The 7869-nt window shown below is 46.9% G+C and overlaps 1 long non-coding RNA gene across 1 annotated transcript; it reads right to left on the bottom strand.

Annotated features, from left to right (window-relative positions):
- Positions 1 to 349: 349 nt before the first annotated feature.
- On the bottom strand, positions 350 to 7869 carry LOC141376097 (uncharacterized). The gene is made up of 2 exons (XR_012385255.1): positions 6221 to 7869; positions 350 to 652 (listed from the first exon to the last, which is right to left on the bottom strand). It is a non-coding gene; the product is annotated as an uncharacterized lncRNA (long non-coding RNA).

The following is a 7869-nucleotide window of genomic DNA, read 5'->3' on the forward strand; positions in this document are numbered from 1 at the left end:
TTAATTTGGTTGCATGTGATTTAATTTACACTGCTAAAAGTCCAAACACTGAAGAGCAAATCCATCAATGTACAGCTCCACAAGTCCCAAATATATTATTGCTAAATTAAATTAATACAAATTTCTTAGACTTAAATTTTAAAGTTTACAGCATACAGTATACTTTTTACACAAACTCTAAGTACTGGTTGAAACCAACAATCGTTGCGAATGTGACGAGGGTATAGAGTAGGGTTTAAATCTCTGTAATTAAAAATAACCGACTACGCCACCCCAGGAGTTACCCAGGGAAACAACTATTAGAAAAGGACACAGGTTCGTTTCTCCCAGAAAGGCACAGAGACGTGAGTTAATGAAAAAGTACAAAAATATTTATTTGGAATAAAACTACCAAATGGTACGGTTCTTAAAAATACATCAAAAACTCCCACTTCATTATTAAACACAAGAAACAATAAATAAACAAAACCAAACCAGGATTGGAGGTTCCCACTGACTGGGTACGAGTGGACAGACTTTACCCCAGCACACGCACACACCACAGTGCACTCAAAAATCACGCTATCACGCACTCAGTGTCCACAGCACACGATAGAGAAACACCACCACCAGTGGAAAGTGACCCGTCATCCACCGGGGGAAACCTCAGTTCCTGAAATAAATAAAAATAAAAATCAATAACCAACAAAACACAAATAAGTGGGTCAATCAGGTTAACACCTACTTTACATGATCTAATTGAAAGATAGCTACAGCTGTATTTACACCATCTGACCTACACTAGACCCAACATTAACTGTTACTAGAAAGACTAAATTCACCAAAGAATACTCTTAATAACGAAAAACAAAATCAATACTTTGCATAAATAGACACAACAAAAAAACAGAAGAATGCTTATGTTGACAAATCAATTATCCAACACAAATAAACAAATGAAAGAATGAAGGGGAGCACAAAGCAGCACGCTAAGAGTTATTGCAGGCAGTCCCCGCTAGCAGCTGCATTGGTGGTGTCCAAGCGGCAGCCAATACGCCGCCGTTAGCATTAGCAGCAGTTGCAGACGGTCTCCGGTAACCACGGCAATAGCGATGAACACGGGAGCTAGTAAGCAAATGATACCCGAGGAAGATCCGACGTAAGAGAGAAAGAAAGGGGAAAAGGGAGGATCCAATGGGCGCACACTCAGACACGTTCTAAATCACTCGTTGGTCGATATAATACAGCGAGGTGCCGGAATTAATAGCTGCAACTGAACAGTCATCCAGCCACCACAGCCGAGGGAAAAGCCACCGCCACACGATGCACTGTAGCCGCGGCTACAGACACCCAAACCAGTGCGTCGGAGTCGGACGTGACGTATCCCAAGCACTGACCAATCAGGTTTAAAAAGGCGGTGCTACGTGCCGATTGGCCGATGTCAATGCCAATCAGCTGCACAGCACCATCACATTTTGGTTACTCATATCAATCAGCTGCACTACACCATCACATTCCACCCCCAATTTCTGCAACGTCGCCCCGACGGTGAACTAAACATATCATTAATCGAAGAGCCTAATTCCAAGGGCGAAAGAATGTACCAAAAGGGTTAGTCGCTATACTGGACACTGTCCCTGTACCTACAGCTCGTGGGAGGTGGTGCAGGTTAGAATGCTGACCTGCCGTACTTCTCACAGTTCTCCTTACCACAACTTCTGCTGCTCTTACAGGGTTAGAGGGCACCACTTCAGGCTGCACAGTCTCCCCAGTTGCTCGACCCTCCAGTTCCTCGTCTACCACCCGAGGAACAGGGGGGACAGCACCCTGTGACCTTGACCTTCCTCTAAGCTCTGGTGTCTCAGGAACTAGAACCAGCAAGTCTCCATCACACTCCTCATCTGAAGGCTGCATGCCATCACCCATTGCAGGTTCAGGTGGACTAGGAAGCAGATTCGGACCAAGCTGGGCCTTCAACAAGGATCTGTGTACATGTTTGGTTTTACTGAGGTCTGCAACAGGAGCAATAGTATAGACTACTCCACTTTCAGTAGGTGCTTTTAGGACTTGGTAGACCACTGAGCTCCACAGGTCTTGGATTTTACGTCTACCTCGCACACTATGATCGCGAAGGTAAACTAGTTGACCCTCCTTCAGTGGTGCTTCCCTTACCTGAAGATCATGCCGGGCCTTTCGCCGGTCGGCTGCGGCACCCAATCGCTCACGAGCACCTTCAAAAGCGACTTGTAACCGATCTTGCTGTTCCACAATCCACCCATGAACACTGCCGGCTGACGGCTCTTTAACTCTACCCAAGAGGAAATCAATGGGAAGTTTAGGTTCCTGTCCAAACATCAAATAGTACAGGGATTCTCCAGTTGACTGGTGAGGAGTAGTGTTGTACGCAAAGAGAACCTGAGGGAGACAAAGTGGCCAATCACTCTTTTTAGAAGGTGGAAGAGAACGCAGCAGATCATGCAACGTTCTATTGAAACGCTCACATTGACCATTTCCAGCAGGGTGGTATGGACTAGTACGTGACTTTACAACTCCATACAACCCACACAGCTGCTGAATCAAAGTGGACTCAAAATTACGACCTTGGTCGGAGTGGATGCGACCTGGCACCCCAAATTTACAAAACCATTCGGCCACAAGGACCTGTGCTACAGTCTCAGCCCGTTGGTCTCTAGTGGGTATAGCTAAGGTGTACTTTGTAAATATGTCAGTCATGACCAACACATTTTCTAGGCCAGATCTTGAAGGATCCATCAAAGTGAAATCGAGAGCTAAAATCTCATTAGGCCGAGAAGCCAGAAGGTGTCCCATATAACTACTGGGAGCCGAGGGGGTGCCTTTAGCACACTGGCAGCGCTCACACTCCTGGCACCAGCGTGCAATGTCAGCAAACATACCCGGCCAGTAACATCTCTGACGAACCAGCTGGGAAGTACGCTCAACCCCCTGATGTCCATGCTGCTGGTGCAGCTGGGTCAAGACCTCAGTCTTCATGACGGCTGGTAGTAACACCTGGAGAACTTCCTCTCCGCCATCCGGCCGTGACACACGCCGATAGAGCACCCCTTCAATTTCCACAAGGCGGCCCCATTGGCGAAGCAAGATGACTGCCAAGCGAGAGAGCTGCTTACGCTCCTCCGAGGTAGGGAGCAACTTACGCCTCCAAAACACCAACACCTCACCAATGACTGTGTCTGCTTCCTGCAGAGCACCCATGTCACTGCCAGAGGGGCAGGGAAAGGCGGTAACTTGATTGACCTGGGTCACCAATCCATCTGGGGCCACTTGCTGCAACACAGCTGGAACAGCCACCCCTGGACACAGGCCTTGAACTTCTCCTGTACTGGAAAAGTTCTGCCGGGACAAAGCGTCTGCGTTACGATTGCTCCTACCCGATCTATACTTTATTTCAAAGTCAAATGCGGACAATTGAGCAGCCCAACGATGCTCCATTGCACCTAACTTGGCAGAATTCAGGTAGCTAAGGGGGTTGTTATCAGTAAAGACAATACATTTTTGGCCTAACAAATACTCCCTGAACTTTTCAGTCATGGACCACTTGAGTGCCAAAAACTCCAATTTCATTGAACTATAATTAGATGGATTACGCTCGGTGGGCCTAAGACTGCGGCTGCCATATGCTATTGGTCGCACTTTGCCTTGTTGTTCCTGTGAGAGGACTGCCCCCAAGCCTCCCTGACTGGCATCGATCTCTAAAATAAAAGGCAGAGAAAAATCAGCATAGGCCAACACTGGAGCACTAGTTAGCTTAATTTTCAACCCCTCAAAGCTACTTTGACATTCTGTGGACCAAGAAGCCGCAAAGTCATGGGCATTGCCCTTTCGCTGTTTTGGGTTTGCAAGCTGAGCCACCAGCCTATGGAGAGGGGCAGCCAATTTGGAAAACCCCTCCACAAAACGACGGTAGTAGCTAGCAAACCCCAAAAATGAGCGCAACTCGGTAACGCTGGTCGGGCAAGGCCAGTTGGCCACTGCCTCCACTTTACCTGGATCGGTAGAGACCCCCTCTGACGAAATAACGTGACCCAAATAACGCACTTCCCTTTGAAAGAAAGCACACTTGGATAACTTGGCCTTCAACCCTTCCCTCTGCAGACGGCTCAGGACAACCTCCATCCGTGCCAGATGTTCATCTATAGAGGAGGAAAAGACAATAATATCATCCAAATACAGGAGGAGGGATTGGCACTGTTGATCCCCAAACAACCGTTCCATCAATCGTTGGAAGGTGCTTGGGGCATTACACAGTCCAAACGCCATCCTATTCCACTCAAAAAGGCCAAAAGGGGTACAGAAGGCAGTCTTAGGCTTGTCCTTCTCAGTTACAGGCACCTGGTTATACCCACTGGCTAGGTCCATGGTGGAAAACCAACAGGCCCCAGCCAGCGAGTCCAAAGTTTCCTCAATACGTGGTAGAGGGAATGCATCCTTTCTGGTTTTCGCATTCAAACGACGGTAGTCTACACACATGCGCAGACCACAGTCTTTTTTCTTAACCAGGACAATGGGCGAAGCATAAGGACTGGAACTTTCTCTAATCACCTGGGTCTCTAGCAGTTGGTTGATATGTGCCTTTACCACCTCATACTCAGACGGAGGGATGCGCCTGAACCGCTGCCTGACAGGGATCTCATCTAACAATGGTATATCGTGAGATATCAGGTTTGTACAACCCAAATCACCATCGTAACTGGAAAACACAGGCAAATACTTCAACAGCAATGCCCTAACTTTACCCTGCTCTACCTCAGGCAGTTTTGACAGGTCTAATGTGGCTATTTGCTCCTGGACAGAGGGAGAAGACTGTGCACTTACCCTAGCGGCCACCATGTTTACCTCTGCGACCTCTGGGGGTAACGTAACTACATCAACCTTACTCACAACGCCCACAATAGTTCTGGCGTACAATACCACATCTATAGTGCCCACGTTGACTATGGGCACATAGACCGTACCACCATCCACCTTTAGGAGCGCAGGAGAGGCCAGCAAACCTGCAGGGAGACCAGAAATTTGAGGTTCAAACAGTACAGCATTACCAGAATACTGCACCGAACAAGTTGTAGCAACAAATTTTACAGTGCCACCTGGGATGCGACACGCCCGACGTCCACGCACTCTGACTTGTCCTTCTGCATCTTTAACTGGCTGAACTCCAGCTTGATGACAATTTTGTAAGGCCTGAAAGATAAAACTAGGGGCCTGTGATACTGCCGGTAAATCAAAAAGGCCTGTACCATGCTGGCCGAATAGCTCCTGGTAGCAGCGGCTCAACACATTCATACCCAATACACCAGGTGTTTGTGCACACATGCCCCCAGGAGGATCTTTAACAACCAGCACGCCACAGCCTGAAACTACTCGCCCACAAAGCTCTATATCTAATTCCAAATAACCAATATAAGGAATTGAAAGACCATTTGCAGCTCTAAGCTGTAACCAATGACATGATCTAAGCTGTTCTTGACCCCACAGCCCAAAATTAGTCATGAAACAACTCTCAGTAATGGTGGACACCATGGAGCCGGTGTCAACCAAACAAGGGACCTGAACCCCACCTATAGTTACAACGAGCTTCGGACATGTAGACATTAAACACGGCATATGATCATTAGAGCCTACCCTTTTCCCAACCAAGTTATGGCCCTGTAACTTGGTGGGAACTAGTTTTCCGACGGCTGGCTGGAGGATGACTGTTCGCGTCTTGTTAAAGCAGAAGTTATTTGGGCTGATGGTGCACGGACCGACATCCGCCCACCATCGCAATTTCTCGCAAAATGGCCTGGCTGACGACATCTTCTGCAAATAACAGGGTTAACTTTAGGTGGCGGCAAACTGGGTGAACAACTCTGAAGCAGAGACATACTTTGAACTAGTTGATTTAATTGTTGCTGCTGCTTCAGCAACATGTTCCGCAATTCAGTCATTTCAGACTTTGCCCCACTACTAACACTTCGATTCCCCTGCACCCCATACTGAATACCATAAACTGATGGAACAGACTGACTTCGGCCCCGCGCTCCCCCAGGCATGCCCTCTCTTTCCCACCGAAGTGCTTCACCACGTACGTCAACCAATGTGGCAGTAGGTTGACGCCGAACAAACTGCTTAAGTTCACGACGAAGGGTGCAATCATTAACGTTTTCCACAAACTGATCTCGCAGTAAAATTTCTGCATTAGGCATGCCATGAGGTGACTGACCTTTAACCTTTTCCAGAAGGCTCATCAGGGCTAAGGAAAACTCCACCAAAGTCTCCCCTTCCTGCTGTCTTCTGGAAAAGAATGACTCCTGAAGAGCTACATAAGACTTAGTACAGCCATATAGATCGCGCAATACCTGAATCACCCGCTTTGGATCCTCCCTTTCACTCTGTGGCCTATAACGAATTTCCTCTCTTGCCTCTCCCTCCAGGTGATCAAACAAGAAAAATGCCCGATCAGCTGAAGACAAATGGCGAAGACGCATACAAGCCTCTGCTTCTTCCACCCACTCATTGATGTCAATTCCGGACCGGCCACTGAATTTTGGACATTTACGGTCTCGAGGAACGAAAACAAATCGTTCGGTTGACGAGGGACCAGCATCAATGAGGGGAGGATCTGAAACAACAGGAATAGAAATATTAGATGGACCCGGCAGTGCAGCTGGCACCTGCTCTTGCCGTAGTCGCTCATTATCAGCTTTTAATTGAGTTACCAACTCCCTTAACTCACGCAATTCATCTTCCATTGCTACAACGTACAAGCGAAAAGTCAACGTTTGTTGACTCACCAAAAAGAATAGGGGAGGGAGACTGCCGCAATTCAATTCCTACAAAAATGAAAATATACAAAAACAAACACACGTCTCTGCACACAATGAGGGGGAACCCTGCCGACTACGCCAGAATGTGACGAGGGTATAGAGTAGGGTTTAAATCTCTGTAATTAAAAATAACCGACTACGCCACCCCAGGAGTTACCCAGGGAAACAACTATTAGAAAAGGACACAGGTTCGTTTCTCCCAGAAAGGCACAGAGACGTGAGTTAATGAAAAAGTACAAAAATATTTATTTGGAATAAAACTACCAAATGGTACGGTTCTTAAAAATACATCAAAAACTCCCACTTCATTATTAAACACAAGAAACAATAAATAAACAAAACCAAACCAGGATTGGAGGTTCCCACTGACTGGGTACGAGTGGACAGACTTTACCCCAGCACACGCACACACCACAGTGCACTCAAAAATCACGCTATCACGCACTCAGTGTCCACAGCACACGATAGAGAAACACCACCACCAGTGGAAAGTGACCCGTCATCCACCGGGGGAAACCTCAGTTCCTGAAATAAATAAAAATAAAAATCAATAACCAACAAAACACAAATAAGTGGGTCAATCAGGTTAACACCTACTTTACATGATCTAATTGAAAGATAGCTACAGCTGTATTTACACCATCTGACCTACACTAGACCCAACATTAACTGTTACTAGAAAGACTAAATTCACCAAAGAATACTCTTAATAACGAAAAACAAAATCAATACTTTGCATAAATAGACACAACAAAAAAACAGAAGAATGCTTATGTTGACAAATCAATTATCCAACACAAATAAACAAATGAAAGAATGAAGGGGAGCACAAAGCAGCACGCTAAGAGTTATTGCAGGCAGTCCCCGCTAGCAGCTGCATTGGTGGTGTCCAAGCGGCAGCCAATACGCCGCCGTTAGCATTAGCAGCAGTTGCAGACGGTCTCCGGTAACCACGGCAATAGCGATGAACACGGGAGCTAGTAAGCAAATGATACCCGAGGAAGATCCGACGTAAGAGAGAAAGAAAGGGGAAAAGGGAGGATCC

This window comes from Danio rerio, chromosome 9 (genome assembly GCF_049306965.1).
Source record: "Danio rerio strain Tuebingen ecotype United States chromosome 9, GRCz12tu, whole genome shotgun sequence".
NCBI classification, from domain to species: Eukaryota; Metazoa; Chordata; class Actinopteri; order Cypriniformes; family Danionidae; genus Danio; species Danio rerio.